We start from the raw sequence: 10,066 nt of genomic DNA, 5'->3' as shown, positions 1-10,066 counted from the left end.
CCAGGGAGAAGCCACACCCATACGGTCCACCAGACCCCACAGGACACCTGCATACCTAGCAGACTATGTGTGCAAGTGATCTCAACTCGTTGTTATGTAATATGTATGCATTGTATATAGTTATGTGTGTTATAGTTATAAGGGAGGTTCTTCTCTAAGGGGGGAGGGGTGCTATGTATCCAGATGCAGGCATCTGCATAGCAGCATCACTAGGGGGCGTTGGCCTGGACGGTTTTGGTGGGAAACCTAGTTTCGGCGGGAAACCTAGGGCCAACCCCATTGGCTAGCCGCCTACCTGGCCAGGTATATAAGGAGACCAGGTAGCCCTTGTTTGCCAGTACGAAACCCCCCACAATAAAGAGCTGAACACGTACTCCAGCTGGCGTCTCTTCCTTGCATCAGACCCACTACATTACAGTCAGGATCACAAGTTATGGTGAGCAGCTACCCTGGTGCAATATTTACTTGACAATATTATCTTGCAAAGTCATAGAAGAGTGGAGTTAACTCAAAGCAATAGCCTGCTGTTGGGGAAGTGCGTGTTGCCAGAAAAAGCCATTTGTACAGGCTTGTTACTTTATGGTGTGTCCAGTTCTTGAACAGCAAAGAATCTTCATATGTACTAATATGTATAAATTTTATTCATAGTAGAAAGTGATATATAGATTTTTCCCCATGTATGCATGTTGCTATTGCTTATTTTGTGAGTAAAGAGATATATTTACAGTAATTATTTCAGTTATATACAGAAAGCCCCATTGGCTGATCATTTCAGAGATATTTCCATACCTAAACAGAAAAACAGGATGACCACAAGTGGGCAAAAATGCAGGAGCAACTTCCAATTTCCTGCTGGCTTCCCCATTAAGTATTCTTGTGGGAAACTGGCTGGGAGCATCAAAAATCTTCCTTCCTTTCATCACTCCCTTCCTTCATCCCATTCACCTTTCCCTCCTTCCCATCCTTTCCTCTCTCCTGCTCTCCCTCCCTAGAATTCCTACTGTCTTCCCCATTTGCTTTGCTTGTGGGAAGTTTGTAGGGAGAAAATCATGGGGAAACCAGAAGGAAGTGACAAGTCAAAGGCCACCAGGCATTTAAGTAGCTGCTGCAGGGTGTGGGAGAGAAGCAAGGGGTTTTGCAGGGGTGCAGGGTATGTACATGATCGGCATGGGTGGGCAGGATGGATGAGAAAGAGCACGCAGGGGTGTGTGATAGGTGGGACCAAGGGCTGGGAAGGATGTCTTGGACTGCTTGGGAGTGCACAAGAGGTGTGTGTGGATTAGGGAGGGTGCAGAGGAAACACAGGTCAGGGAGGGCAAGCTGGGATATGCAGGGAGTGTCACATGGGTCAGAGAAGACATTGGGGCTGTACAAGAAGCGCCACATGGATTGGAGAAGATGTACTGGGGTTCCTTCTTCCTTCCCTTCCTTTCTTTCCTCTCTCTCCCTTCCCTTCTTTTTCTTTCCCAGCAGGCAGGTAAGTGGTTGTTGCTGGGTGGAGGAAGGAGCAAAGGAGTGCATAAGTAGCCAGGAAACTGTCATGGAATATTGAAAATGAGGATCATGTGACCAGAGCAACACAACAGCACTAAAATAGCCAAAACTTTCCTAAATTTCATTCCCCCAGGAGTCATGGATTCTGGCATTTTGTAACTTAGCCCATTTGGAGGTACCTTTGTTGACAAAGTTTTTCACTAGGATGCACTATTTCACTCAGTTAAAAGGGAAAGACATGAGAGTTTTAGCAATAGATAGATCATGACTGGCATCCTGAAACCTTGTTGTTGCCTTGATTGTGACTTTGGGTCCACTTGCATGAACTGACATTATTGTGTCCTCTGAGTAAACAAAACAAGACTTGGACCAAGAGTCCAAGGTCTGAGTCAGGAGATTAAGGAGGAGAACTCTCAAATGCAGCAGGATTGACCTCAGACATTGTGACTATTTAAGTAGAAGATTCATATAGAACCCTTAATTCCAGGAATTGAAATTATCACAATGTTTTCTCCAAAGAATGATGTAGGGCAAGCATAGGTCTAGTGTCTTCAAATGTTTGAAATTCACATCAGCCATAGCCAGCACACCAATAGCAAGGAACTGCAAAAATTGTAACCCAGAATTTCTGGAGAATGTTTCCTTTAGTCTCACTGATCCTTCTTAAAACACAAATTTGTAGAGATAGTGTGCAAATTTGCTAAAACCAAAGTTATGGCTGTGAAACTTGTCATTAGAACTGAACATACTTGAGCACTTGTTTCAGAAATAATTCTGTCCAGACATGTTGTATGTCCAAACTTGTCTGATTCCAAAGTCCTGTCATCTCATGACTTGGCATGAAGAGGTGATACAGAGGTAAAGGAGTCCATACAAATTCCAGAATTATGAATCTTAATCAGATGATTTTATCAGACAATTCTTATAATTACATTTTTTAAAAAATAGAATGTGAAGACTCTTTAGTTCTATTTAATTTAGTACCACATACTGAGGCATGATTCTCTTAAAATTACAAAGTATAATAAAAAATTGAACATTTAATAGTTAAAAGCTCAATGAGAGAAATATTCAGACTTTTGTTTATCTACAATGATAGATTATATTGATTTATATATCAGACATACCACAATTGATGGTGAGCATAGGATTAAAACAAAAACAATAACAATAAAAAGCAATACCCTGTGTCATTTTCAAAGGTAAACATCGTTTAAATCATCTGCAGATGACTGCAAAAAAAAATCAGGAATCTGATAGTATCTTTTCCAAATAACAAATTTTATTAAACAGCACAAGCTTTTGTGATCTGAGGAAGTGTATAGCAGTTCATGAAAAGTTATGCTATTTAATAAAATGTGTTTGTCAAGGTCCTTCTGATTTTTTCCCCACTACTCTAAAATGTCTTTTGATGGTTGGTGTCTCTTTTAAGAGAAAACATCCTGTTCTTTTTCTGCACTTAACTGTAGAAAATGAATCTGTGGTAAATTGTAGGATTGCTCAAGCATAAATGCAATCTATCAGTCTGATGTAATATTTGCCAACACATTGGAGCTCTCTGTGAACTAAAGCTATTTAAAACTGTACTGCAATCACAGAGCAGCAGTGCTTTTTTTCTAAAAAAAAAAGGTGCCGGAACTCTCATCTTGTTAATCTTTTATTTATATAATTTTATTTATATATTTATTTATATAATTAAACAATTATATATTCAATTCTTGACATATATTTAATTTATTGTGTTTAAGGCAAATGTTCATAGTAAATTCCAAAGTTTTGTCCAATTCTCGTTCAGCAAATCTTCTTGACTCCTTTCCTTGCTCTTAGTATCTATGGTCGAATGTCATCCTCTGAGTAACCACAGATCAACATACTTTGAAGGATCGAAAAGTCTCAGAGGTGGTCCAACAAGTTTGATGAACAAAAGTGCTGAATTGTCTTAGTCTTTAACGAAGCTCTTGTTGGGGTGGCAATTAAATTCATCTGTGAAAACCCACATTCACATTCACTTGAAGTAATGGGAATGGTATTCAGAGTCCATATCAAATGCAACAGTTTTTCTGGATATGTCTTTTTGAGAATGTATTTTACAGAATCCACAAATCATTTCTCTTTCATTTAGTTGCAGTCTGATTGACAAGTTTCTAATTTCCACTTCTCCAAATGTCAGTTGAGTATTAATATCTTCAGGCCAATGTTTTTGATCAAGTACGCGAGACCAATACACCAACTCATCATCTTTGCTATCAAGCAATCTTTTTTCAATTGATTCTTTTAATTTTGTATAAAATATACATGGGTCAATGGGAGGATCCTTTCTTGAATCTTTTTCGTGAAGTAAAACTCCATGAAAGCGAAGATCATGTACAGCAGTAACAGCACATTTATAATAGGGCCCAAAGTTCTGTCTTCTTTTTTAAAAAACTTGTACCAGTATTTTTATTTTCTTATTTGCCTTATACAGGTCCATGTTGTGGTCCTGTAAATCCAAACTTAAATCTGACAATTCTTGGAGAGCATCACACATCAATCCTAGGTCCAATAAAAATTCTGTAGATGTTATTTTTCTTTTTAAACCATCATAAGTGCATTTATCATTTTTATCTCTTGTAGGATCATGCATTGCTTGTACAAAATGATACACAAGGGATTCAAAATTATTCCATACAGTCAAAACTGTACACATACTAGATGACACCCATCGGGTACTTAAAATTCTTCCAATTTTCAGCAGTTTAGCCACCAGTAATTCTGCACATGAATGCAACTCTCTACTATTCTTTGCTGAAGCATAGTATATATGACATACAGTTTATCAATAAATGATTGGAATCTATTTATTACTGAAGTTTCCTTGACAGCATCACCTACTGATAATTATAGTCTGTGATTAGCACAATGCCAAACTATAATAGAAGGAAAATGTTCTGACAGCAATTTTTTCACTCCACTTTTACATCCCATCATCACAGCGGTACCATCGCATGCCAGAGAAATCAAATATTTTTTCAAATAATCTTTTGTCATCCCATAAGAGTGAAGACATTGGAGTAAGGAATCAAATATTCCTTCTGCTGTTACTTTTTCAAGATCTACCAAGTCTAAAAACAAATTTACCGGTGAATTCATTCCCACACCTTCAATACAGCACCGAACAAATACTATGAGGGTAGTTTTTTGCTTATTGTGGTTCATCAATTATCAATGAAATTTTATTATTGGATTGAACAATTTCTTTAACCACAATTTTCCTCATTTCTTCGCTTATATGATTAACAATGTTAATACACGCATTTGTAGAATGAAGAATACAACCCAATTCAACTCCGTTCTGTTCTTGCACATCAATTTCAGTTTCAAAATGATAATTGATTTTCCTTTGCTACTTTATATGTAGTTTGAAAAAAAATTCCAGTTATTATTTTTTCATGAGATAATGACGTTAAAAAAACATTCTCATTTTTCGCTTTCAGCAACTATTTTTAATGCTGCTTTATGTGCAGCAGATTCTCTGTGATCAAAAATTTTTTCAAAGTGAGGTCAACTGTTGCATCCTATCTGTGCTAGAATAGGTTAACTCATTGTTAATCCATTCTTTGGAAAGTTTCATACCCATTTTTGACTCAACACCTAGATTTCCAACTTTTTTACAAGGCATACAGCCAAGTTTCATGTTACAAACACAGAGCCATTCATTCTTCTAGCAAAAATCTTTTTTTGCTCATAGGTCCAGCAGTCTGGCCAGTCATTTGTGGTTTGGCTCTGCTTCTTAAGATCAGATACGGAAATATTAACAGGGGTTGTTATTTCTGTGTGTTCTGTCATTGTGCCTGTTAATATTCTGGCCTTTTTGTTAGCAGGAAAGGTGGTTGAGAAGTAATTAGTGATTTTTTTCATCTTTACATTTGGGGTCACACTTTTACACTAAAAGTAAAAAAAAAGTAAAAAATTAGTTAGTCCTGCAATTATGTTTTTTAAAAGTTTCCTAGTTTATTTAGTAGTGTAAATTGAAATTGAAGGAATGCATGAAAGCTGACATTCATTTTTTTTTACACATAAGTTATATTTCCAGTGCCTCTGACAAGGGTTCCATTGTTTCTTTGAAAATATAATCTTAAAGGGCTTGCCATTGTGATAGAAGATTGCTACCACTGCTCCAGGGTTTGGCTAACATGCATAGTATAATTAGATTTATTATTGCTGCTAAAGCTATTCACATTTCCTATGGATTGTCTTCTGTCCATGGGAGGGAAGCTTGGTAGATTCTAAATTACATAATTTTAGTTATTCCTTTGGCAGGGTATATATGAGAACAAGCGGCAAAGGTCTTTAAAAACATGTTTCTCACACATTTATATTTTCGAATCATAAATATTAAATCTTTGTTCTTTTCAATGATCCATACTCATGCTTTAGAAATATAATTTCCAGTTTTAGCTACAGTAAGCAAGCAAATTACACTAAAGCTAAATTTAACCTTACTTGTTAAAGATATTTACTATATTTCAGAATTAGTATTCTTTCAGTCACAATCTTATTCCTATTCAATTTAGCTGATTTTAAAATCCGATGTAAAATCATAAGCACATAAAAAGAAAACATCAGAAACAGCTGCAAATTTACTCAACAGTTCTATGCTTAGCAACATTTCCATTTAATCAAAGTCCTTGCTCTTTCCAAATCTATTTCAGGGTTTACTTTCTATATATACACAAACAATGGGAAATGAGTTTCTGGGCTGGTTCAAATTTTTTACACATTCCAAAAATTATTTCACGAGTGATGTATTTATTATAGGTATATAATTGACAGTACAATTGGCAGTGCAGACATATCAAATGCTTCTAAAGTCAGAACCAAAATACATATATACACAATTTTTTCTCCCCTAAATTTTCAGGTAATATATCTGTTCCATATAAATATAAAAGCATGATAGACTCTGTATTTGTACAAATGGCCGGTTATCTCAGTGTGCAAGAAGATGGATAACTACAACCAGAAGTTGCAAGCCCTCACCTTTTCACTGCATGAGAATTCAGACCCAAGATGAACATTTTGGTCAATCTCTGTGACTCACTTGCTGCCAGCTGCTCCAGCCAAGGGACCTCTCAAGGCTCTCTAGTCGGGCCCTCCCTGACAGGCGGATGTTGTGGGATTCTACACCCCAGAGGTGCCTGCCAGTGGCTGGGCGGCAGTCCCAGCTGGCCCCAGCCCTGCAACCACCCTCAACAGCCCAGCCAGAGAAGGCGAAGCAGCCCATGAATGCCTTCATGGTCTGGTCATGTGCACAGTGGCAGTGGATCACACAGGAGCAGCCCCGGCTGTACAACTCGGAGATCTCCAAGCAGCTGGGCGCCACCTGGCAGTGCCTCGATGCTGCCCAGAAGCGGCCTTTCATCCATGAGTCCAAGCAGCTCTGGGAGTGCCACATGCTCATCTACCCAGACTACAAGTACTGGCCAAGGTGGAGGACCTGGGCCAGCCGGGAGCCTGGTGGACTCTCCCCCACTTGCCTGCCAGGGCCATCAGTGCCCCTTGGATGGATGCCCACCTGCGCCAGCTTGCCCGATGTGCTCTGCAGGACCGCCGGCCGGGCCAGTCTGCCCCAGGTGGCGGCTACGTGATGGGGGCTGTGGCGGCGCCCTGCAACAGCCTGGTCTACAGCACGCCAAGCCTCCTGCCTTCGCCACCATGCCAAGGAAGCTGGACACTGGTCTTCAGCACCCGCTGGGGGACTTCCCAGACATTGTGGATATTTATGGGCTGCAGGGCTGCAAGGTGTCTGATGCAGCCACCCCAGGCTGCCTCCCAAAGCCCCCTCCCCAGCCCCTGGGTTTCAGCCGCACTGCCCACTTGGCCCCCCTCTAGCAACGATGCCATCTGCAGCTCCGTGTCTCAGTTTGATCACGCAAGGAAGGCACAGCTGGGAAAGACCAACATGGACATAGTTCGGAGACGCACACTAACCCCCCCCCAGGTCCAGCATCGGGTAGGCCACCAGCCTGGCTGACATGGGTGAGCAAAAGGAAGGAGTGCACATGCACTCCGCAGAACCCACCTCCCACTCCTTGCCCTCTCTTACTTACCTAGTTGAGATGGTGTAGTTGGGCAACAGATAGAGGTGCAAAGTTCCTGACAACTCACCTTTGCTGCAGACAACTTGCCTGTCCAACATTTGCTGACTGGGTCTTTTGGCACGCTCAGCAGCAATTCCTATTGGCTTTCAAAAGCCAATAGGCTTTCGAAAGCCAATAGAGGGAGTAGCACAGCTTGTGCAAAAGCTTTTTGTGTGTGTGGAAAAAAAAGGTGCCGGAACGCCGTTCTGAGCGTTCTATGAGAAAAAAAGCCTGCAAAGCAGTACATTTGAATTTAAGCTCCTGAATCTGAATCTGCCAGCCACAGATGGAGAAGTTGTGGCTCTCCTGATGCTGTAGAACTTTCCACATACTTCACCATTGTCTGCATTGCCTAGGCTGCCAAAAGCTGCAATTAGCACAGAATCACCAAATTATGAGATTGGAAGGAACCACAAGGATAATCTAATCTACCCCTCTAAATTGTGCAGGAAAATCAATTAAACTTCTGGTGAGAAGTGCTGTCAGGCTTTTCTTTTAAATTTTCAAAAATGAAGAGTCCAGAATTTCCAGTTAGGTTGCTCACTGTTGTACAGATCTTACAATCAGGAAATTCAAATAAAATCTAGGTTGCTGCAGCTTATATCCATTATTTTCGGTGCTGATGTCTATATTAATAGTTCATGAACATCCTCTCTCTCTTTTATTCACCTGAACTTTGATGTAATGTCTCTCATCATAATGGGAATTAATTCCTGATTATATTTCTTATGGCATCTTTTATGCTCCTAAGCACTGATGTAATGTCTCTTCTCAGAGTTTTCAAGTTCCTTCTGCCTGTCCTTATATTGCATACTCTCAAATTGCTGTATTTATTTATTTATTTATTTATTTATATTTATATACCGCCCCTCTCCAAGGACTCGGGGCGGTGTACAGGGCAATTAAAATGCTATAAACAACACACAATATATAAAAATTAAAATAAGATTAAATCAAATAGCCCTAAACAATAAATACATTCTAAAATTTAAAATTTTTAAAATTTAAACTCTAAAATCCAATCCCTCAGTCCAGGCCGGCCTGTTCAAACAACCAAGTCTTCAGGTTGCGGCGAAACGAGCGAAGGTCGGGAGCCATCCGGAGCTCAACTGGAAGCTGATTCCAGAGGGCAGGCGCGCCCACAGAGAATGCTCTTCCCCTGGGAGCCACCAGTTGACATTCCCTGACCGACGGCACCCTGAGGAGGCCCTCTCTGTGGGAGCGCACAGGGTGATGGGAAGTTAACGCCGGCAAGAGGTGCTCCCGTAAATAACCCGGACCCATGCCATTTAGGGCTTTATAGGTCATCACCAGCACCTTGAATCTCACTCGGAAGACAACTGGAAGCCAATGCAGCTCGCGGAGAAGAGGTGTTACATGGGAGTATCAACAGTTGCGGACAAAACTTTATCCTTTGCTTAAAGATCTTCTGCATATTCCACCAAATTTTTATCCAAAAAGCCTTGACCTTTTTACAGGTCCACCATATATGAAAATACGTTGCATCTTCTCCACCACATCTCCAACATTTAGGTTGATAGTTCGGATACATACTTGCAAGCTTTTTAGGGTCTAGATGCCATCTATAAAACATTTTATAAAAGTTCTCTCTTAGATTTTGGGCTTGCGTGAATTTTACGTTCCTCACCCAGATCTTTTCCCACGTGTCCATTGAAATAACTTCTTGAATATTCTGAGCCCATTTTATCATACAATCTTTAACAAGTTCTGTTTCTGAATCAATTTCTATCAATGCAAGATATATCCGTTTAATATGTGCTGGACCCTGGTTTCTAATTTGCTTTATCAAATTTTCATCAGTCATTGCAAAACCAGTTTTCTGATCTTCTTTCCACCTGGCCCGTAACTGAGTATATTGAAACCAAGTTTGAACAATCTTCTCATCTCGTAAGAGGTTGTACGGCTTCAAACACCAGACATTTCTTTCCAAGCTTAAAATCTCCTTATACGTAGTCACATCATGTTTGAAGCCAACATTTATGTTTTCTATTGCGTGTTTTGGGATTGCCCACAACGGCATCTTGTAATCTAATTTATGTCTATACTTCTTCCAAACTCTCAACAATGCCTGTCTTAAAATATGCACTTTAAACACATTATCTACCTTCTTATCATACAACAAATATGCATGCCAGCCAAATAACAAGTCATGGCCCTCAAGATTTAATAATCTCTCTTGTGTCAAATTAATCCAATCACTTATTCCTGATAACGCAGCAGCTTCATAATATAATTTAAGATTAGGCATTTTAAGACCACCTCTTTCACGAGTATCCTGCATAATCTTAAGTTTAACTCGTGGCCTTTTCCCTGCCCAAACAAATTTATTGATACCCCGTTGCCATTCTTCCAAATTAGAATCTTTCTTAAGGACCGGTATCATTTGAAATAAAAATAAAAATTTAGGCAGGACATTCATTTTCACTGCTGCA

General features: G+C 39.8%; 1 pseudogene across 1 annotated transcript; it reads left to right on the top strand.

The window, feature by feature from the left end:
- The first annotated feature begins 6,641 nt into the window (after positions 1-6,641).
- On the top strand, positions 6,642-7,365 carry LOC308670393 (annotated as a pseudogene). The gene has a single exon. The product of its transcript is annotated as an uncharacterized misc_RNA (transcript).
- The last annotated feature ends 2,701 nt before the right edge of the window (positions 7,366-10,066 follow it).

The sequence above is a fragment of the Vipera berus genome (genome assembly GCF_964194415.1).
Source record: "Vipera berus genome assembly, chromosome: 6".
Classification (NCBI taxonomy): Eukaryota; Metazoa; Chordata; class Lepidosauria; order Squamata; family Viperidae; genus Vipera; species Vipera berus.
The sequence above is the reverse complement of the archived record's forward strand: the minus strand, read 5'-3'. Positions and strand labels throughout refer to the sequence as shown.